This window comes from Macaca fascicularis, chromosome 2, assembly GCF_037993035.2.
Source record: "Macaca fascicularis isolate 582-1 chromosome 2, T2T-MFA8v1.1".
In the NCBI taxonomy this organism is placed as follows: domain Eukaryota; kingdom Metazoa; phylum Chordata; class Mammalia; order Primates; family Cercopithecidae; genus Macaca; species Macaca fascicularis.
Genome location: NC_088376.1, coordinates 88,614,149 through 88,638,453, shown reverse-complemented (window position 1 = coordinate 88,638,453; position 24,305 = coordinate 88,614,149). Strand labels below are relative to the sequence as shown.

At 40.4% G+C, this 24,305-nt stretch overlaps 1 long non-coding RNA gene across 1 annotated transcript; it reads right to left on the bottom strand.

Moving 5' to 3' along the window:
- Positions 1 to 5,814: 5,814 nt before the first annotated feature.
- On the bottom strand, positions 5,815 to 16,665 carry LOC102115838 (uncharacterized). Its single transcript, XR_274519.5, has 2 exons — positions 16,270 to 16,665; positions 5,815 to 6,091 (listed from the first exon to the last, which is right to left on the bottom strand). It is a non-coding gene; the product is annotated as an uncharacterized lncRNA (long non-coding RNA).
- Between the last annotated feature and the right edge of the window lie 7,640 nt (positions 16,666 to 24,305).

Here is a 24,305-nt window from a genome sequence, read left to right as displayed (position 1 = left end):
GGTTATTTTCCAATATTGAACATGGAAAACTGCAAGATGCTGTTAGGACAAGATTGTATTCTATTTGCTTGAGTTGGGGCAGAGAAATTTGCTGGAGGTGTGTTTGTTTCATGTAGCTGTTGGAATCTTTGGCTTACACTACTTAATTTCTTAGCTGTCACTTTGACTCATGGGAATGTGGTATTTCCAGTAATTTGCAAGAATATGTGAACTAATCATTGCCAGATCTTATGGCAGGGATGAAATTTACGTGTATGATCAGAGTATTCCACTTGAAACACTTAACCCGTTAGGACTAGAATACTTTTTCTTTTCTTTTCTTTTCTTTTTTTTTTTTTTTTGAGACGGAGTCTCGCTCTGTTGCCCAAGCTGGAGTGCAGTGCCGCAATCTCAGCTCACTGCAAGCTCTGCCTTCTGGGTTCACGCCATTCTCCTGCATTAGGACTAGAATACTAAATAATCAGTTTAAATATGCTTTGTTGGCTATCAGTTTATTTTATAAACTGCTTTAAAACTTCATGTGAAATATATATATTTAAAGACACAACATACTAAAGAAATAAATAGTAGGAAAACCCAAATGCAAACTCTACGATTCTGTTTACAGATAAGCTTTAGCAAAAATATTTATTTTTTCCCCTCCTATTTACATTCTGTGCTCTACTTAAGTACTCAAAATATTCATGAGTTTAGAACAGTGGGTGCCTGTTATACAGTTTTTTTGTGAAGTGCATTTGTTATGCAAATTGTTATAGTGAACCATCCTTCATGAGCTATTTATGTTCATTTTCATAGGAGAAGAAGTACTCTGTCTCATTCCATATAAATTCCTCTTTACAATCTATCAAATGCAGAAGGATGCTTGAGATTAAATAAATGTTACTAATATTAGCGAATGTCTGATGCTTGAAATATTTAAGAGATTTTTGGACATTTTTAATTACACTCCCCTAATTGCTCTGGGAATTGACAAAGAGGATGAATGATAGGTAGTGCTTCAGGTAGTTGTCTCCATGGTCCCTTGTTCCACTCATAAGGATGACTTATTTTATAAGGAGATACAGGTCAGTAAGCAGAAAAGAGAAGCATTAAAAAGGAGGTGGCTCTCTAAGAGACAGTGATGCAAGCATTCATTTCTCCATTTAAGATTTGTAAACTTTGCTAGAGACACAAAGTAGACATGGTTCCTACCTTCGAAATGCTGACAGTCTAGTCAGGGAGTTAGGTGTGAGATAGAATGCATTCTTCTTGCCATCTACCCTTAACTTTAGATCTTTGTACAGAAAATACGTTCTTTGCCCCCATAGATTCTCCATGCCTGCCAAGAGCCTTTGGTCATGTCAGGCCAGTGCCCAGCTCTTTGGTTATCCAGATACATAAAAAGGGCAGAGGGTGAAAACTATGGGGCTTAACAGGAAAAGGGAATGCCCTGAGTTACAGGAACTAAACAGATGTATTTGATTAAACGTTGGGAGAGAACAGAGAGTGGGCAGGAGGTAAAGCTAAGTTGGGTGAAGAGTTTTGTTTGTGTTTGTGGTGGGTGATGCAGAGCATTTAAAAAGGGGCAGGCTTCAGAGAAGCCAGAGAGAGAGAGAGGCTATGAGAGAAATGTGAAGGAGAGAGAAATGGAATTGAGAAGTGGTGCCCTTTCTTTTAAGTTAGAATCCCTTTTAACGCTGTTAGAAGAGTACAAGTAAAGTGTGGAGTTCCATTTCAGTTTTTTTGTTTTTCTTTTTTCATTTGTTTTTGGTTGCTGGACTCTGATTTTATATATTCGATTGGGCCATGTAGTACCCTGGCTTTGCTTAGGGTTATATCCAAAATTTCATTTATGTGGGGCCAGGAACTGGCAGAAATAGACCTTCAGTGTAAAAACAAAAGGTGAATGTCTTTTGTAGGTCAGTAATACTGCAAGGGTAGGATGAAGTGGGAAGATTTGTATTGTGTGTGTGTTTCTGTGTGTGGGCACGACTCTCACCCTTTCTTTACTGTTCTGTTACCAAAGTCTCTAAATTGGTCTTCCTGCCTTCAGAGTTACCTTCAAAAAACAAATCCAGTTATGATGTTTTTTCCTGCTTAAACTCTCTGTTCCCCACAGGATATGGCCAAACCTCTGAGTAGAACCAACAAACCCTTCAATTTCATGCTCAATCAACATACTAACCACAATTTCTGACCTCTCTTTTAATAAGCACTCAGGTTGCAATTCCTTTGAACTTACTGCCCCCTAAACTCACTTCACCGGTTTTTACTCTTGGACCCTAGTCCCTGATAATGCTATGAAGCTTCTAGAATGATCATTGGTTTTAGAATTGAAGATCATACTTCTTTGCTCTTGTCTTGCTGTCTGGTTTTATAATGACAGATCAGGCACGCCAGACTGTGGGTTTAACTTTATCCTGACCTAGATTAATTTCTTGGACACTGTAACTAGCTGTATCGTTACGCTAAGAAACCTCCCTGTCCAAGGAAACTTGGTGAGTGTAATAAATTTTACTGAATATCATTTGGAGAATAAAATGTGGGCTTTATATTTTCCCAGAATTTAAAAACCTATTTGGGAATGCTGACACATTGCAGACCAACCCTCTTGTGGCAGTGGTATCCTCCCAGAATCCCTCCCTTCTCTGTGTTAGTGGTTGTATAAGGAAGTGCCTGGGCAGGTGACCTTGGTTCTAGGGTGTATGGCAGTCCTGCATTTCTTCTTCTTAAAACAGTTACTTTTTTCCAGACACGAAGAAGGATCAGCTAGCCCAGTGCTTGGCATCTATAGATGCTGCTCTGTTATGCTGTTTCTTTTTGTCCATTTCGGGTTGTTGGAAGAGTGGCAGCACCTCTTCCTATGAGAGGGAAGGTCATTTCTTTTGAATTCTGAAAACTCTACTAAATCTGATCCCATCAGTGGATGGTGGTGGTGATAGCATAAATGTGACAAATATGTTAGGGTTATAGCAACTCTCACTGGCCTTACAAATTGATTTTTACATCCCCTTGCACTTAGCTTGCAAACAGGAAGCAATTCCTTCACTTTAATAACCCAGGTGGATAGTTGCTTGCTGTGGGGCTCAGGAAGACAGTTTATATAAAACCAGAGACAGGTTTGGGTTGGACACCCATCAAGCAACAACATCATGCTTCCAGCATAGGAACTGGTTCCACTGTAGTTTTTGGTTTAAAAATATTTGTATCTTCATTATAAGGGAATTTTAAATATTGGAGTTTCAGCTTGATAAGCTCATAACGAGTAACTTGTCCTTTAGATCCGTGATTCTCACTTTCGGGGGCTTGTCAGATAGTAAGACAGGTTGAACACATAGTAGGGCCTGTGAAGTTGTCTGTAGTAGCATAATTCTCTTTTCCAATGTAAATGAATAATAAGGCAATACTAGTACTATATTTCTGATAAAATAACTTGAAGCAATATGAGTACTAGTTGTGGGATACTTAATATTTCTAGTTCAGGTGGTGATGTTGACTTTGTTTTTTGAGATAACAGTCTTCTAAACAATGGATAATTTTAATTATGCAGGAGAGAGAGGGCGTCGGGAGAGAGAGATACTGTGTGAGTGAGCATGGTGGGAAGGTCATGCTCATGGATTCGTTTTTTAGTTTATTTTCTCCTAATGACAACACACCGTAGAAGTCTTTTTATTTGAGTAGCATTGAGATTGAAAAGGAAAAACAGGGTTTCAAGTTAAATATACCTGAGATTAAATTGAAGCTCTGTCATTTACTGGCTTTCTGACCTTTGTTAGAAAAACTTCTTGAGTGTCTGTTTACATACCTATAAAATATAAGAAAAATATACTTCTTGAAGGAGAACTGTGAACTTCACATTAAATAATGTATATTTGCTATTTAGCCCCATCTTGTCACAGGCAGGTGATCAGTAAATGTTTGGTGAATGAATGAGTACAACTGTAACTGAGCTGAGATGCTGCATAGGTTATAGACTGTATGTGTGAACAACATATGGCCATTTGCTGAGCATCTCTTAATTGTCTCATACTCTGGGCTAAGCACTGGGGCTACTGATGTGTTAAGTCTCAGGCATGGCCTCAAGGAAGTCACAGGCTACTGTGGAAGCCAAGACCCCACACTAAAGGTCGTAGGATCATGCAATAGGGACAATGCTGTGGGGCATAACAGGAGTTATGGGGGGCCTATGTGGGAGAGCTTCCTGAAGGGAGTGACCTTTGAGCTGTCTATGGACCGGCAACTGTGAATTACTTTAATGTATCAAATATGAAAGTAATAAAGAAAGTGGAAGCAAGGAAAGGCTCTTAGGACCTGAACACACATCCGGTTTCCTAGTTTTGGATGGAAGGTTTTTTTTTTTGAGATGGAGTCTCACTCTGTCACCAGGCTGGAGTGCAGTGACCACAATCTTGGCTCACTGTACCTCTGTTTCCTGTGTTCAAGCGATTCTCCTGCCTTAGCCTCCCAAGTAGCTGGGATTACAGACACCTGCCACTGTGCCTGGCTAATTTTTTTGCATTTTTAGTAGATACGGGATTTCACAATATTGACCAGGCTGGTCTCGAATTCCTGACCTTGTGATTCGCCTGCCTCAGCCTCCCGAAGTGTTGGGATTATAGGTGTGAGCCACTGTGCCCGGCTGGAAGTTTTATGGATCAAAACATTTTCGTTTTTCATGGAGTTCCTGAATTCTCCTTACTGTCCCTCTATCAGCACAGGAAGATCCAAGGAGGAGAGGGGAGATTGTAGGGCACACCATTGTAAAGCTGTGACTCCTAAGCTCTATGTTCTGGATGGCCTCATCAGGGAGGCAGTGGTGTATTGGTGGTTTTCTATGCGTGGGGAAGACTTGCTGTTGATTTCAAGGAAGTGAAAGCAAGGAAAGGGCAGGGCAAATTGACAGTGATGACACTCACTGCTTTAGAGGTGAGTGTGACTGGTATATCCTCATGTAGCTACATGGCATTGATAGTCAATGCGCACTATGCTCCTGCAGGTCGGTGGGAGAGCATCTGAGATAGCAAGATGGCAGCCACACTGGATAATGAAGGCTCCTCCAGGCTATGTCCTGTATCCCAATGATTCCTGCCTCTCTCCAAACTGCTCTCTTCCAACACCCCCTGGCAAGGATATATTCTCTGGGAAATCCACTTGCACCAAAAAAAAAAAAAAAAAAAAATACAATTATTTCTGTCAACAGAATGGAAGTCATTCCTTTGCATTCCTGGGTGAGTGGAATCTCTGAGGCTTCAATTACCAAAACTACGAAAACAGCATCTTTTTAAGATTTCCTTAGAGTACATGCTGCACAGGGAGAAGAAGATGCTTTGTGAAAATTGGGCATTAAAATTGCCTTGAAAATACGTTTATAATTGCATATAAAACAAAAAGAGCATGTGAGCTGTGTGGTTTTATTTTTAATTATCTGTTTTTTAGTAAACATTCCACTAAGATTTCAAGAAATAAAATCTCACATATGAAATCTCACAAATAAAATATGAGACATAATAAAATCAGATGATATAATGTATATGAAAAAATGGGACAAGAGGAATATAAATAGAAAATATATACAGCCTTGTAAAACTAACATTGTGCTCTTTTATGAAATAAATATCTCTAGAATATTATAAGCAAACAAGTTTTAAAACTTAGAAATGTAGTCTATTATTTTATCTTAGATTTCGTGTCTAAACATTAACATATTTATATTTCTTTTTGGTTTTATTAATCCAATGAAGCAGCCTTCACCTAATTCCCACAGCCTAAATGTAGTCTACAGATGCTATCTTTTCATAAAGAAAAAATAAATTTATATTTCATGGTATGGCTATATTATTTTCAATGAGAGGAGTTTTATTGTATTGGATTTTTTTATTCCTGTGTAGCAAAACAGTCTCAAAATCGATAAAACAGCAGAACAAATAATGAATAATATGTGGAAAAGTAGGTCACTTGGCATTAATTCATAGAGAAAATAGGTCTGCTCAAACACAGGTCTGAGAGGCGTAATTAGTGGTAGTCACTCTGTGAATGCTGGAAGGAGCTGTGACTGATTGCTGTCCTCCTTCTTTTTCCTCCTGTACTTCCTGGACTCTTGTGTCAGCAAACACTGAAAAAGCAAATAAAAGAGTTGTTTCAGCAGTTCTGAGAGACAAGGCCAAATGAAGGTCTGGGGTTAATGGTGACTGAATTTCCGAGTCCCCTCAAACGATGACAAGCACTGCAACAAAGTGTATGTGGAAGCCAGCTCCCTTCCCTGGAGCAGCTTCACTTGGGGAAATGCAACTTAAAATATAAAAATGGGAGGGCCAGTCCAATAATCATGGCTTCCATGTTTGTTGCTGACATTTATATACAGTAGCCCCTCCTTGTCTGACGGGGATATAGTCCAAGGCCTCCCCCAGTTCCAAGACTCCCTAGTGGATTCCAAGATCCATCCCAGTGGATGCCTGAAACCATAGAGAGGACCAAACCATATATAGGTCACACACACACACACACACACACACACACACACATAGACACACACACACACACACACAGAGGATGCTTTCTTGGTCCAGTAACCGAGACAGCTACTAAGTGACTAACAGCTGGAGTGTTTACAGTGGATATGCTGGACAAAGGGATGATTCTTGTTCCAGATGGGATTGAGTAGGAGGGCATGAGATCTCATCATGTGACTCAGAACGGCGCACAGTTTAAAACTTATGAATTGTTTATTTCTGGGATTTTCCATTTAATATTTTCAGGCTGGTTGGCCTCAGGTAACTGAAACCACACAAAGGAACACTGCAGAGAAGGGGGCCTCCTGTATCTCAGGCCAGTGTAACTGCTACTTGTTGGTCTCATTAGAATACTTCTCCATAAGCTTGCCTGTGGCCTTGAGAGAACCATGCTGGCCATTTATGATAGTGGTGGTGATGGATTTTTATTTATGGAATTCCTGATATCTAAGTCAGCATATGTAGGACAGAGGTAGCACACTTGTAGTTCCAAGATATATTTTGTTTAGGTTGCATAATATTTAAAAAATTTTTGAATTAGTCTTCAATATTTAAAAACCAGGAGATTTCCTGTTAAAAAAATCCCCGCAATTTCTGGATTTTCTTAACAGATCAGAAAATCTGGCAATGGGTCCATATTCTTTCCAGCTAGAGCTAAACAGCAGTAGTACTTGCTATTTTTTGTTTGTTTGTTTTTGTTTTTTTTTTTTGAGATGGAGTTTCGTTCTTGTCCCCCAGGCTGGAGTGCATTGGCGTGATCTCTGCTCGCTGCCACCTCCACCTCCCGGTTCAAGCAATTCTCCTGTCTCAGCCTCCCGAGTAACTGGGATTACAGGTGCCCGCCACCACACCCAGCTAATTTTTGTATTTTAAGTAGAGACAGGGTTCACCATGTTGGCCAGGCTGGTCCTGAACTCCTGACCTCAGGTAATCCACCTGCCTCGGCCTCCCAAAGTGCTGAGATTACAGGCATGAGCCCAATAGTACTTGTTAAATCCCTACCCAGGTGTGTGGTTTCTAGCTTGCTAGAATCTACCCTGCTCCCTGATATGTGACTTCCTACCCATTTCTTTCCTTTATATTGTCTACTTTTGTGCTTTTGGACCAGTGAGCATCAAAATGGCTGCATACTAGAATCACCTGGAGAACTTTTGGGCCTCAGCTGCACCCACTCCCACTAGCCTTGATTAAATTGATCTGGAATGGGGTATTTTAAATAGCATCTATGGTGATTTTAATGTTCAGCCAAAATTGAGAAACTATGGTCCAGGGAGTATAGACAACAGTCACTGTCTATACTCATATGAGAAAATAGTCATTTTCTCATGATTTTCCCAGTTGAGCCATTGCTTGACCTTGTGATCTTTATTAAGGAAATTGTAAGTTTCTTCATTCTCCCAAGGAGAATTGATCTAATGTTTTCTTACTTTAAATTTCATAGCACTTGGGAATTCACTGGGGCTCATGCAATTCACAGATTGTGTTGGGGGCAGAAGATGAATCAAGGATCTTGCCTTTCAAGCATTTACAAATGCTGAGGATCACAGTTTTAATGTTCAGATTTCTCCTCTTATAAAACACAATGTGGAGAGTTGTAGTTTACTACCCTTAAGATCTCTGTCTCTCTCTTTCTCTCTGGTGGTGTGCAAGGTAGGGATTTTTTGGCTGAGCAGAAGGGGATGCATCTGTAGAATATGTCACAAGGTCCACCTTTTTAATGCCCATAAAAAGACAGGATGACAATTTAAAGCCTCATCTGTCACAAGCGTTTTCAGTCTTGCCGTGATTTATGAAACACTTGTAAATTGCCATCATGCCAGCCCATAACATCCTGGCAGCTGCTTCAAAAGCAAAACACTCACCCAAAAATATGACCTGTACGTGGGATAAAAGTTTCAGAAAGGGAGTGTTGTTTAATAGGTGCTATTATCACGAGCTTACAAGGGAAAGTTTTTTTAGTAAGAAATGTTTCTTTCCCACCCACAGGACTGGTTCCCTGCACAAAGCGTGGGGAGGGAGAGTTCTGGCTTGTAGTTTTCTGTAGATCCTATGAGCGAGCTAGAGTTCAAGAAGGATGTGTCAGAAAGAAAAGGCAAGAGGAGAATTGAAGTTCTCATTAGAAATGCACTATCCAAGGTTCTGTTCTCTGTGCTCTACACTTCGCCTGCATTCATTCATTCCAGTAGCCCTGTGCAGGAAGACGGAAAGCTTTGCACAAGTCAGGATGGGTCAGTTTGACATGTATGTAATGGACTGACAGGTTTAGGATGATAAAAAAGTAAAAATATATGTGTGTGTGTGTGAAAGAGAGAGAGAGAGAGAGAAAGGGAGAGAGAGAGAGTGTGCTAGAGAACAGTTAGGGCTGTGTCCAATTGATTTTTGTACCAAAACTTTCATGTTAAAACACAGTGACTTCTTTAATAAACCTTGTTGACAGAGAACCATACTCTTGGACTGTCAGAAGAAACTTAACAATTAAGATTCCTAAAGTGCTCTTTGGACATGGATTTGCTATCATCTTAGACTTAGATGGAATCAGATGTAGAGAATTTACCTCAGCTGTATTTACAATGGAGTGATCTGTTGTAAGGGGCAGGGGTGTGTGTGTATATATGTGTGTGTGTGTGTGTGCATGTGTGTGTGTGTGTGCATGTGTGTGTGTAAAGACCAGAGATCCAGAATTTTAAGGCAAGATGTTGCTGCTTACAAGACCTGAATTACAGAAAGAAAGCGGGGAGTGCACGAACCAGGGGCCAGGAACTGCCTTGGCCCAGTTTTTTAACACGTCAAAATGACAGGTTTTCTTTTATACTCAATCAGTCCTTCAAGCTCGGCCTTGTGGTCAGCTGGGGAGAAGGAGCCTTATGGCACTGAGGTAGGAAAAAGCAGACAAAAAGACACTGAACAGGCGAAGGGAAGGCAAACTTATAATAAGTTGCCAGACTTCCAAAAATCTATTTGAAAGGGGCATATTTAAAAGGAGTTCTGATAATATACATTTGAAAGGATGCCAAATATACATTTGAAAAGAGGTCGGATATACATTTGAAAACAAAGGGAGGCACCGTATTTGTTCTGGAGAACAAAGAGGATTATGACATTGAAATTCTATAAAGGGGTCATGATTGTAGGAGGTGTAAAATCTTAAAGATATTTTTGGTAAGTTGACTTTTTAACAAGATAAGACATTCTCTGCATTATGGAAGAGCTGATTTCTTCTCATATTCTATCTTAATCATCTTGGTATTCCCCTTCATGTAGTCCGACCCAGAGTAAGTGCTCAAAGAATACATTTTGATAAATGATGTTTCACTCATGGGCAGCAAGAAGTTAGACTTAAGAGAGCACTTAATTATTTGATGCAAACCACTGTAGGAGAGCAATTTTGTTTTATCCTCTGACAATGTTGAACTTTATCTGAGCCCTGTGATTCCAGAAAGCACTGACAGTTAAGATATGCCAGCATATGTTTGTGTCCTGAAAATGGCTGTTCTTAAAGAAGAATTGCACTGGACGAAATTAAATAGGCAAGGAAGGCTTTATTCAAGACTATTGCAGCAGGGGTCAAGACTATTGCAATAGGGGAGAGAGAGTGAGCTCAACTCTGAGTACAGCAGAAACAGCTGGGAATCCATAGCCAACAGGCAGGGTGAGAAAATCAGTGGATGGAAAATTACTAAGAGGAGCTTGGTTAGGTATGAAGAGTGGGGAATTCTTGTTGAACTGGTTTGGCAGGATTTTTGCTGAATTGGGTCAGCAGGCCAAGTTTCAGGCCTAGTTGAGAAGAGGGTTCAGAGGTGCCTGACTGAAGTTTGATTGAGGAGGGAGTCCTTGTCACTGCAAAGAACCATGCTGCCCTTGTCTATTCTTGGGTAAAACCCACCCCAGCCTTCCTCATGGCTCCTGTAAGACTCACAGATGCTGAGCTTGCTTATCTGCCTCCATGAAGCCCTGTACTCCTTTCATTGTCTGAGATCTTCCTCATTAATAAGTATTCTCCTCATCCCAACAACCTGAATAAAATCATCTCCTTGGTTGACTGGTGCAATTTGTCTTTCACAAATGTCTCGGGCAGGAGCGGAATCCTCACCTTTGGAACCCTGTTCACTCCACCCAGGTAACAAGGCTTCTTGGAGCACTTTGTGCTGTTTCTGACTAGTGTTTGCGCACTCCATAGTGAGTCAGACTCTGCCTTCCCCAAATTGAATCCTAAATGATACCTTTGTCTATAATACTGACATCTGAGATTTCTAGAGGGTCCCTGGAAAATCACAAATAATTAGTTTTTTCACCTTTAAAAAGAGAGGCACTAGAAATAATTAGGTTTATGTGATATGTTACTATTGACGAGTTGCTTGGGAAGAGCTGTCAAATCAGAAGAGGGGCTTTGCCTTCTCTAGGTTAAGTTTGTAAGAGTAAAATATTAACACAAATATTTAGGAAATTACATGCTTTTAGAGAACTTCCTAGAGAATTGTCAATGCCCTTGCTATCCATGATGTTCCTATTTATTAATATCTGACTCCTGATACTGCTTTGCTTGATAATAGACAACAACAGGATAGTATTATCAGTCATAGTGTAGCAGGACAAGCCACAGACAAAACTCCTCAGACACCGAGTTAAAGAAAGAAGAGGTTTATTCGGCCGGGAACATCGACAGGACTCCTCTCTCAAGAGCCAAGCTCCCCGAGTGAGCAATTCCTGTCCGTTTTAAGGGCTCACAACTCTAAGGGGGTCCATGTGAGGGGGTTGTGATCGATTGAGCAAGCAGGACATATGTGACTGGGGGCTGTGTGCACTGGTAATCAGAATAAAACAGAATAGGACAGGGATTTTTACAATGCCTTTCCATATAATGTCTGGAATCTATAGATAACATAACTGGCTAGGTCAGGGGTCGATCTTTAACTACCAGGTTTAGGTCAGGCAGGCCCAGGCCTGGTTTTGGGTCTGGTTCCTTGGTTTTGGGTCTGGTTCCTAGGCGCTGGGCTACCTGCCTTTAGCTTCGCTTCTCTTTCTTTTTCTGAGTATAAAACAATATGAGAGGGTCTGTCTCCCTTCTCTCATTTCCCGCCTTTGAGACTTTCACTTTTTATGAGTGGGAGTTCTCACTCTTATTTTTGCTACTTATGTCTTCCTGTGCAATAGATTGATAATGATTCATATGGTACACTTGTGCTGATACATAACATGAAGTGACATTGAGAGACTGGGCTATATGCTCAGCTAATTGCAAAAACAAATTTCTTGTTTTTCCTGGAATTGTTGGTACTGGCACATTCAGCTCATCATAGGTTTGAAATAATGGCTCAGGAGAGCATTTATAAACTTTTCCTCAAACCATGATATTTACTTGAAGATCCAGTCCAACTCCATCAATTTTTAGGGTTACACATTCCCCTTTTTTGTAGTGAGGATTAAGGGGATTGGTTATTACTAGTTCTAAGGGGTTACACTGACCACTGGTATAGAAAGGGTCTCTTTTCCCTTGCTGAAGGTGGACAGGATTTTTTCATTTTTTATCTAAGTACTAAATGACACAAGACCAGTATCCACATTTATTTTTACACAGTCCTAATTCACGATAAATGTACTTATTTTCTGCCATATAGCCCCTTTCCTAATTAAGACAACCACATCCTATTTTTAACTTATTACTATTAATGACAGCACAGGCATCAAATTTCAAGGTGACTTGTTTGGGCACCTCTTTTTTTTTCTGTTTTGGCTAACACTTTACTTGCATTGTTTGTGAGCCTCCACCAGTCTTCAGTTTTTAATCTTATTTTAAAAACTGTGGTCATGGGAGGGGCTCAGATGGGTCATAACACACATCAGGTTGGTCATTTCCTGGGCTACATACCTTGTATAGAATAACATTATACAAACACTTTTTTTTTTAGAGTTCTAATACACTTATAATAACTGTAAAATAATAGGACTGTAGCAACCTTTTGTCCTACCTCAGTGACTTGATGTATACACTGGGAATAGTCCTCAGTCTCAGGAAGGTCAGTTGAAGCCCTTACTGTCCAAGTCCAAATTTTAAGGAAAATGAGTCCCACGATGAGTTTCCTCATGCTTTGGCCGTGCGTGGACCAGTCAGCTTCTGGGTGTGACTGGCGCAGGGCTTGTCATCTTCTTCAGAGTCACTTTGCAGGGGTTGGCAAAGCTGCTTCTATCACGTGCAGCTCCTAGTCTACTGATGTTTAAGGATGGTCTCAGAGGCTGGGCCCGCTAGAATAAACTAAGTCTAACACCTCTACACAGTTATGTTTAACTGGGCTCTCTGATACCGGGAGCAAGGTGGCAGGGTTTAGGGTGTTGTAAACTTCAATGGTTCTGTGGGGTTTTTCACAGAGCAAGCTTTGGTATCTAGTTAGTCTAGCATTCATTAGCTAATAATGTCCTTTGGTATTTATTAAAGTTACCACAGCATGGGGGGCATTTATACTCAGGTTTTGCCTAAGGGTTAGTTTATCTGCCTCTTGTGCTAACAGGCCCGTTGCTGCCAGAGCCCTTAAACATGGGGGCCAGCCTTTGGAAACCCTGCCTAGTTGTTTGGCGAGATAGGCCACTGGCCTTGGCCAGAGCCCTACAGTCTGAGTTAAAACTCTAACTGCCATATATATATATAGTTTTTTTCTGACACAAAGGGTGTAAAGGGTTTTGTCAGGTCAGGTGGCCGCAGGGCTGGGGCTAAGCTTGTTGCTGTTGGTTGTAATAGGTGTAGTTTGTCTAATCTACATTTTTATTAACTGTCACCTACTAAAATATTGACTGAAATCTTGTAGCTATTTGATTTCAAGCTTTAAATTGATCTGGTATTCTTTGCGGGGCTCCAGTTGTATCTAAATAGATGTGAGAGTTGAAAGACCCATAAGGGGCTTCTCTCGCTTTACGATGTCTTATTTTTTTTTCTCCCTCTGGTTGATGAAATGCCAGGGTGAAAGGGATAGCCAAATGGACTAAAGCACAAGTGCCACGGCAGAACTGTTATTCGGCAGAATGCCCAGTAATCCACGACAATACCACCACATATCCACCTGGAGATGAACAAGGGCTGATTGATTGATAAGCTCTTAAAAATTCTAGCTCATTGCATCCTTTCAGATCTCCAAGGAATGCTAAGTTTCCTCCTTGTCATGAGAGACACAAAGTGAACTTAGTATTGGGAGATGGAGGCTGGATGGCCCTTGGGGTCTGACCCGCAGGGTGCCAGACTTCAGGATATAGCAGAGAGAGAGAGCTTGGCACAACTTATTACTCCAGGCTTGAGAATCCTGGAAAAGAGCTACCATGCAGCCTGTGCCTGGTTGACTGGAGGACCACCTTAGTGGAAGGGGGACAGTCTGGGCCTCTGGCCTGCTATGTGCACAAGCATAACAATTGCTTTTGTTTAACGTGCAGATGGAATATTTGATCCATTTTAACCAGGCATTTGCATCTTGGTATCCTGTCTTAATTGCTAAAGTTTGTTTTAAGTCTTTAACTTCTATGATCCTTCTAGTAAAATGAATGTATGATTTTAGGAAATTACAAAAACCGGTTGGGGCAGTCCATCCTTGCTCTTTAGTGGTCCACAGAATGTTGGACCAACTATGGCATAAAAGCTCTACAATGGGGGGGGCAACACTCCTGGTTGGCACTGGGAACTTTATCGAAATCTCCCAGGATTAAATGGCCCTAGTTTACTAATGCCCAGTCTGAGGAGAGTCAGGAGGGACAGAAGTACTTTCTGAAGTAGAAAGCTGTCTTTGACTTGGCAAGTCCCTACAGGGTATAACAAGGCAGCATTAAATGCAATAGTTTGAGGCAAAATTGACTTGGTTATGTTAACAACTAGATGGTCAGCAATAGAGCGAGGAAAGAAGAAAGAGTAATAGAATAGATGAAAAGAGTTAAATGTTTCTTAGCTTTAGTTTGGTAGGGTTTTCCCCTGGGACTATGGCCCTCGACTCTGGAGGGGGTGGTGCTTTCTTGACTCGGGTGTGATAAGTCCATCCTTTTTTGCTGTACGAACAGCAGTCTTGGTGGTTAGCAGCACAAGGTAGGGCCCTTCTCAGGCTGGCTCGAGTTTTTCTTCTTTCCACCCTTTGATGAGAACGTGATCTTCAGTCTGGTGCTCGCATACTGGAAATTCTAGGGGTGGTACGTGTGCTAAAAGACTTGTAGTTTTTGAGGGAAAGGAAAGTGGAAGATAAACCAAGTATATACTTTTTAAGAAACTGACCTTTTGTTTTAAATGTGGGGACCTTGGCAGTGGACTTTATAGTCCTTAGTGCCTTTTTACTGAAAAATTTCCTTTAGCACCTCTTTTTATTAGTTTTTAAACCAAAGAAGCCAAACACCATTTTATATTTGACAATGCTTCCTGTATGATTTTTATACCAGATAAGCTAAATTTTACCTTTGTATTAGTATGTTATTAATGTTAAACCTAGTTTTAATAAAACCTTGTAGACATATTTATCCACTTTTTAATGTTTGAGCATAAGGTCAGATTTTATAGACTCTTTTTAACCTTTTATAATTTTTGCTGAAGAGCAGGTTGTTGGTGCTTTAAGAAAAACCTGCTATGCTTTTATTTTAATGTCCAGTTTACAGAAAAACTGGATGGTGCCTCTTTAATGTTAGCCAGTGTTTACACACAGACTTTTCCTTCTAATTAACATTTTAAAACTTGATTAAACCTTTAAAACATAATCTACATATTTTTAACCTTTTAATGTAGGTAAAAATTTATATTCTTATGCCTCCTTATAATTCTTTTATCAAAGGTATATTTTACTTTCCTTACACACCTTGCACATAAACTGTTTTTTTTAAATAACATTTTTCTTTTTCACGACTTTCACAGACAATTCTTCAACATGCTTCAACTTTCTGACTTATTACAAATATTTCCTTCTTTAACCAACCAGTTAATTTATTTCAGGACAAGAATTTACTGTAGAATACTCTTTTTACATAAATTCCACCCCCCTTTTTTTCCTTAGGATACTTCTGAACTGGTGAGGTGTGCTCACAATGAGGTTTCCTCTAAAAGTTATTTATTTATTTTTTTACTTTTTTTCCGTTAACAAAGCAGTTGCCGCTATAGATGGAATGCATTTGGGCCATCCGCAGGTTACTGGGTTAAGGATTTTTGATAGAAAGGCCTCAGTGCTTTAGGGATATGCCCTTGTTTACACTGACAACAAAGTGGTATTGGAGTGTTATAGGGTTACCGAGAATACCTTCAATTATCAATTACAGCTTTTAAATTTACCTTGGCTTTTAAAGGAATAGGATACACTTTTTTTTTTCCTTAACTATTTGTATATATCTCTTGTTGTCTCTTTGACTTTGTCTCTCTCTCTTTCACTATTCTTTTTCCTCTGTCTCTTTCTCTCTCTCTCTTCCTTTCTCTCTTTCTCTCTCTCCCCTTGACTCCTTCTTTTGAAATTTTTCAATATAGTTCCTAGTAGGGTGGGCTTATTTGTGCCTGACCCATGCTTCTTCAAGATAAAACACCACGCTCACACCACACGCACACCACAAAACAAAGAAAGGGTAAAAAGGGCACACACACACTTTTGCAGTTTACACCAAACCAAAATCAAAACCAAAAGCAGAGTATCCAGAAATCCCAGCCAGGTCAAAACCAAAACCAAAGTATCAAGCAATCCAAGTCAAGTCAAAAACAAAAACCAAAGTGCCGGTACAGGCACACCGTGGGTGATCAGGCCACGCTTCCATTCCAATGGAGTAGGCAAGTTCCAAAGACTAGTCTTACCAAGTTTCAGATGTCCGGACTCCAGGTATCCGTTCCTTACCGGTGTTCAGCCACTGCGTTGATCCTCCAGGGGACCTGCCACACACTGCTTTGGCGAGGCGTCCCACCAGGGCAAATGCCTAACCGGGAGTGCTCTCTGGATCCGGGAGCACTCTCAGGATCCGCCTCCCTCTGGCTGGTTGGAATCCCCCACAGGGATGTTCCACAGGGCAGGTTTAAGCCGCCTAAGGAGCTGTCTCCACCATCCGCCATTCACCTCGCTTCCCGGTCAGGGAACCAAGAAATGTAGCAGGACAAGCTGCAGACAAAACTCCTTGACACCGAGTTAAAGAAGGAAGAGGTTTATTCAGCCGGCCGGGAACATCGACAGGACTCCTGTCTCAAGAGCCAAGCTCCCCGAGTGAGCAATTCCTGTCCCTTTTAAGGACTCACAACTCTAAGGGGGTCTGTGTGAGAGGGTCGTGATCAATGGAGCAAGCAGGGGGTACGTGACCGGGTGCTGCATGCACCAGTAATCAGAACGAAACAGAACAGGAGAGGAATTTTTACAATGCCTTTCCATATGTCTGGAATCTATAAATAACTGGTTAGGTCAGGGGTCGATCTTTAATTACCAGGCTTAGGTCAGGCAGGCCCAGGCCTGGTTTCGGGTCTGGTTCCTAGGCGCCGGGCTACCTGCCTTTAGTTTCACTTCTCTTTCCTTTTCTGAGTATAAAACAATATAAAACAATTTGAGGGGGTCTGTCTCTCCTCTCAATAGATTCAGTTACTTTTTAAATGTTAACTTGGGTGCAACTTTACTGCTTTAATTTGAATCTAACATCTTCCAGGCCAGCAGATTTCAACTGAGAATTTACATCACTTATCCCTGCAGTTTTATAAAAATGCAGAGGTTTACACCACACTCAAGACTTGCCAAATCTCTTTACTTAATACTCTTGATATATCCTTGATATAGTCTTACGTGTGCTTTTCATATTCATGGTATGTCATGTCTCTGAATTATTATATGTCAAGATTTTTTTTCTCTGTAAAGATTACGTTATTCTATTTTTTTTTTTTTTTGAGATAGAGTCTCGCTTTGTCACCCAGGCTGTAGTGCAGTGGTGTGATCTCAGCTCACTGCAACCTCCACCTCCTGGGTTCAAGCAATTCTTCTGCCTCAGCCTCCTGAGTTGCTGGGACTACAGGCAAGTGCTACCACGCCCAGCTAATTTTTGTATATTTAGTAGATACAGGGTTTCTCCATATTGGCCAGACTGGTCTCAAACTCCTGACCTTGTGATCCACCCGCCTCGGCCTCCCAAAGTGCTGGGATTACAGGCATGAGCCACAGTGCCCGACCATGTTAATCTATTTTTATAAATTAGATGTAATATCTACTTTTCTTTGAAAATTAGGTTAAACAGTATGTTTATAGATTTTGTTTTATTTTTTGCGAGAGAGTCTTGCTCTGTTGCCCAGGCTGGAGTGTAGTGGTGTGAGCTTGGCTCCCTGCAACCTCTGCCTCCCAGGTTCAAGTGATTCTCCTGCCTCAGGCCCCTGAGTGTCTGGGACTACAAATGTGCACCACTATGGCCCAGCTAATTTTTGTGTTTTTAGTAGAAATGGAGTTTTGCCATGTTGGCCAGGCTGATCTTAAACTCCTGGCCTCAGCTCGCCTCAAAAGTGCTGGGATTACAGGTGTGAAGCACCACGCCTGGCCCAAAACATTTTTTAGATTGACTTTATTTTCTTTTTTCCATACTTCAGAAGTAACTTACGCCACAGAAGTAACCATGCCACAGAGGTAATTTTTAATTCTTTCATTTTACTTCAATATCTGGCTACAATTCTGAAAACCGACATTTCCAATTTTCCTCCTTCCTGTCTGTCTGACTCAGCATTACTGAGAACTAAAACCTGACTGCCCAGATCCCTGTTGGGAACTGTTGTCTTGCAGGGGGCCCTTTCCCATACTCTCTGAGGAAGCCCTGCCAGTCGAAACCTGTCAGCTTGAAGAACTCACCACAGCAGCCGACCACGCATATGTTACATTTCTCCATGGACAAGCTGCTGCCTGGGTCACTAAGGAAGCCTAGTGAAGTGATTAGGTCACGTATGCCATTTTATGAGAGGTAACTAAAACTGGTGACTAAATAATGTCACCAAAAGACCTCAACTAGCTAGCACTGCTGTATAACTGAAAGACCTTCCTCCACCAATCTCTTAGAATCCACCAGAGTGGTTATTCTCAGAGTTAAACTCCTCCTGGCTCTTTGCTTTACTACAACTTTTTATGTAAGTTTGTTTTTTTTTTGTTTTTTGTTTTCCCATGTTAGGGATCTCTCTTTTAAGATGTCTGATCTCCAGGAGCTCGAAACCACTGACCTTTGATGCCACCTCTCAACAGATGGCTCAGCTGGCTTTACAGGAACAACATCCATAGGAATCCTCAAGAGACTATTTCTTAGGCCCTATTTCACCTCACTCTGGAGGTTATAATTGCCTGTGTGTTGTTCAGCGATTAATTATATTCTTTTTGATATTTAATATTTGTTTATGATGAGGATGGATATTAAATGAAAATAAATGAATACAGACATTTCAATTAGGGGAAAAGAATACAGATTAAGGCTGCATCCTAAATATATATGCATAATGTCATCCAAATATCTCTGCAAGATTATATATTCTGTGTCTGATGAGACAGAATAATTTTTTCCTCTGAAATCACGAGATCACTTAAACTATAAGCATTCATACATATATACAGTAGGTATATATGTATATACTAAGTAAATGTCAAATGACAACTACATTAAGCACTGTGCTGGGTGTTAGTGTGCAACCAGATGGACAAGTTTAATTTCTAGTGGTGAAGACCGATGATAAGCAAGTGGTTAGAAGGTAAATAGGAAAATTACAAAGGACGATTTTCAGAAGAAAAAAACAGGATGATGCGGTGTAATGAAGAATAAGAGGAGTAGTTAGGATGGTCATGGAAGACTTTGTGGGGAAGTGACACAGGCTGAGGTCAGAAGGTTGCGCATGAGCCAGCCACGCATGCTAAAGGGAGCCCATGAGCCAGCCATGCATGGTACAGGGAGAGGAGCATTTCCACCTCTTCTCGACATCTATTCGGCATGCTTGCCAGATTAAACAATGCTTTCCATTGCTTAGTAAGCATTTTTTGTCTGATGTGATTAGCAGGCTACTCTCAAGTGTACATTTACCTGCCCAAATCTATTTGTACTGTTTTAACCCATATCTGTTTATAATGGTTGTGTTATTGTAAGTATGCAAACTGATGAAATATGAATTTGAAAAAGGGTCATTTCTGTGAAAATTAACTTTATTTAAAGTTTTTTTTTCTTTTTTTTTTTGAAACAGGGTCTCACTTTGTTGCCCAGACTGGAGCTCACTGCAGCCTTGACCTCCCAGGCTCCAGTGATCCTTTCACCTCAGCCCCCCGAGTAGCTGGGACTACAGGTGCATGCCACCACATGCGGCTAATTTTTTATGTTTTTTTTGTATAGAGATGGAGTTTTGCTGTGTTGCCCAGGTTGTCTCAAACTCCTGAGCTTAAGCAGTCCAACTGTCTTGGCCTCCCAAAGTTCTGGGATTACAGGCGTGAGTCATTGATGAAAATTAACTTTAATGCTATGGAAAAATTTTTCAAAAGTCAACTTGCTAAATATTTTCCATCAGACTAGGTGTAGATAAGACAATTGCCAGAATTGGAATAAAATTATAAAAGTATGGGAGGATTTTGAACTTAGATTACTTGATAAGTGTCTCTATGTTTTCTCTCCAATTAAAGAAATTGAAACTGGAGATGTTTACAGTACACGAAGTGCAGTACCTAAAGACAGACAATGCAAAACCGTATAAAAAGCCCCCTACAGCCCCAAAAGTGAGTGTTGGCCCTTAACAAGTGACTGGTAGAAAAGTATATATTCATGTTTTAGGTTTAAAGAAAATGTGTAATCTATATGAGTATTTTTTTTTTTAATGTTTTACCATTAAAGTGGTAAAAAAAAAAGTTAAAGCTTTTTTCTTTAACAAAACCCGTGACCCAATGAGGTCAAATAAAGAAGACGTCTACTATATTACTTTCCTCACAAAAATAAGATCATACTATTCATGTTGTTTTGTAAACTTTTTCCTATTTGCTATACTCTGAATGCTTCCCTGTGACAATAAATATGTCTGTAATATAGTTTTAGATGCTATTTCATTTCATTATGTGACTGCACCATAATTTTTTTGCTATTTCTCATGGTCAGATACTTATAGGGTTTGAAGTTGTCACTCCAGTGATCATCCTTATATACATGTAATTGCACACATCTTTAATAATTTTCTTAGGATAAATTCCTAGAGGGCAAATTTCTGTGTTGAAGGTAAGCACATTTTTAAGGCCTTCGATATTTATGAACAAATTATCCTCCAGTAAGGTGAATTGTCACATTCTTTGCAGTGAATATTTCCAAAATTCTCTGAATGTTTCTGAGACAATTTGATAATCAGACAATAGAGTATGCTGTTAAAGATTATGTCCACAGAGAGATTCAGGCCACTGGAAGGACAGAATGAAACAATAAAACAGCATAGCCTCTAATACATACACAGTAAAATCACCGTCATCTGATGAAAAGCTTGTTTTTGCCAGTTAAAGCCCTTGTTTTGAGTGAAAAATAAAAAGGAATAGAATCTCTGAGCCATTTTGTCATAGTGGTCTGCTACTCTTTCTTGTGAGAGTATTTTTTGGCCACCTGCACCTTTAAATTTAAAGGCTGCACATCAGAGAATGGGCAGCAACCTTGTTTGAAGGAACAATCTTCTTTGTCAGCACACCTTGGTTCTCTTTTTGATGATGTCTGTACAAAATTTGTAACTTCCTTTCTTTAATTTACTATATAGTCACTTTAAATGCCATTCTTTGAAATGTCTGTTAGAGAAAAATAATTGCGTTAGTTACAAACACCTAGACACAGCACAAGCCCAGAATGATACAGCAGTTGGATTTCACACCTTTCCCTTACATATCTGTCCCTGGATGTCTTTTGAGCTTATAATTAGGTTTCCAGGGCTTTCTTTCTCATTAATGGCCCTGGTACTGTCAAAACCCCCATTGAGAGTGAGATTTATTTAAGGTAGAAATTAAATTCCAATATATAGAGAAGAGCCAGGAATTCCCGCCGCATCATCCAGTGATAATGGCATCTTTTGCAACTCTGTGCCCTGAAAACGATTCAATAAGAGCCTCTTTATTTTTCCAAACTCAACTAATGACTTTGAGATTTAAAATTCTCTATGTCAGTTGTAATTAATTTATTATTTACTTACTCCATAACTTTGGATATCAATGTTGGGCCATTTTCTGCAGCAGAATCTCTTAAGCGCTATGGAAAGGGAGGATCCTGCCACTTTGGAGAACACTTTCCTCTAGGTTAGGGAAGAGGACCCAGAGATGGAGTCCTGAGCTTAATGGGCTGTAGGCAAGTGGAGAGGGGGACATTAGGTTTTGTGGAAGCACATAGGAGTGACCTAATTTCAGGGCATCAGAGCAGGCTCTACAGAGGAGGTGACCCTTTTCCCCAGCCATGAAAGATGAGTAAGAATGATCAAGGCAGAGAATGTGGGCAGAAAGAGCCTGAGAGATAGAGGAGGGCTGGGTGTTTTGGAGGAACTGCCATAGGGATGACCAGGTGGAAGGTTTGTTTAAGGAGAGAAAGCAAGTGACTATTTGTGAAAAGATCTGAGGGGATCACGCAGGATTCTCTTTCCAGGATTCTCTTTTGCGATTACCAGCTCCACCATCACCTGCTGTTAGCTTCATCAAATAGTCACTTTAGAAATGGTAAAGTCTTTCTTGTTTTCAGGGATCCTTGTGAAATGGAGAACAATACTGGGAGGAATGAAGGAGAAGAGAAGTATTGTTGAGTTTCCTGTGGGGACCCAAATTCTGTTGTAGTTGCTATACACATATGATCCCATTTAATTCTCACAACAACTAATTCTAGTCTTGCATATTGCCATCATTTATTGGATAAGGAAACAGAAGCTTATTTGCTGAGCAGTTGTCAGAGGTCATATACCTGGTAAATTATCTAAGGACAGCGCTTTCAAAATTTTCAGCAAAGGCATTAACAGGGATGAGAGACTACATTGATGTGTGGGGTATGGGTAGAAACTAGGGTCTTAGGGAGTGACTAATGACAGTGCTGGTGGAGATGGAGTATCAGGTAAAGAGAGGAGAAGTAGAAGAAAGCCAAAAGAACTTCTCACAAATTTCCCAAGTGCATTTGCTCATCTACCTCTTATTCGTTTATAAACATTGATTGAACATCTTCTATGAGACAGGTGATGAGCCAGGCATTGGAAAGACAAGGGCAAGCTGTGGTAGGATTGTTACTCTTGGAGAATTCACAGTCTTGTGAAGATAGGAACTGAGGTGGCTTACAGTTCACCGTGGAAATGCTAAAAAGGAGGTCAACCAACTTCTTTCATGTTTATGGAAGTAATAACTACTTGAAAAAATTGGGAAATAATACTGAGATGGGTCTCAAAGAATTATGAGGAGATTTTTTTTTTTGCAGGGAGAGGAAATGGGGAAAGGCAGTAGAGGCAAAAGTGGCAAGGGTGAAGGCATCCATTTGCAAAGGGAAATGTTGTATGTGCAGAATGGTGCATTCAGTGTGAGCAAGAGGGAGCAGGGAAATGGAATAGGAAATAAAACTGGGGATCTAGGCTGGGGCCAGATTGTGAAGGGCCTCAGGAGTCACTCCAAGCAGTGAACTTGATCCTGTAAGGTTTTTAAGAAGTGAGTGAGAATGATGGTAACTCTAGTAGCAGTTTGGAGGACAGAGCTAAGGAGGGAAGAGACCATTGCCATGGCCATGGAGTGCAGTTGAGGGTGCAATTTTAAATAATCCTTTGTATTTCTTTAGCTTTCTAAAAATCATAAAAGCAATTCATGCTCATTATAGAACAGTCAAATGAATATGTGGGCATGCACATAATATAAAAAGGGGAAAGTTCACCTCTTCCATAAAAGTAACCTCAGCTTACTGATTATGAATCCTTTCCAGACAGTTTGCTTTTCCTACTCACACACACAAAGACACACACACACATACACACACACACACTTCTACATGAATATCCCCATACTTATTTGTGCAAGCTGGACATTGATCCTATCTTCCTAGGGCTCACAGGTGTCTACCGAGCTCTCAGCCGTATGAGTCTGATGATCAGGACAGTGATGTGGGATGGAGATATGGATTTGGGAGCCATCCCTATTTAAAATATAGAAAGTAAATGTGATACACAGGAGGAATTCATAGTGTGGGAAGGGCGGAGGGCAAAAGATAGAGAATTGAGAAATACTACATTTAAGGGGTTGGCAAGGAAAGATAGGAGCATAGAGAAAGAGAGAGACTGGAGAGTAGGAGGAACATCAGGAAAGTATGATATTATCAATGTCCAAAGAAAAGGAATTTTAAAGAGGGCGCATGTGATCATTAGTGTTAACTACTGCTGAGAAGTCAAGCCAGTGAAGGACTGAAGACTGTCCGTTGGATTTCACAACAAAGAATTTCTGAACTCTGTCTTGGTTTCAGCCCTCACCATCACTAGCTTGGATGTCTACAGTAGCCTCTTAGCTGGACTGCTGGTCTCTGATTGATTCTTCACATTGCTGCCAAAGTGACCTTTCTAAAATGAAACCCTGTCAGTCTTCTTCTAAAAATACCATGATAGTCTCCCAGTGCTACAAGATGAGGCCTAAACCTCTTTAGAATGGCATGAACATCTTAGTTCTCATCTTCTCCACTCTCCATTACTTCCAACACACTTTAAGCTTCAGTAGTGCTGAATAGTTTATACTTCTCTGCAAACATTGTGAGTTTTCACTCCTCTGTGTTCACAATGTTATGTCTGCCAGGAATGCCCTTCCTCCTTTATCTGCCTAGCAAATTCCTATTCTGTCTTCGAAACCCAACTCAGACATCACCTCCTCTGGGAAGCTATCTTTAATTCTCCTAGCC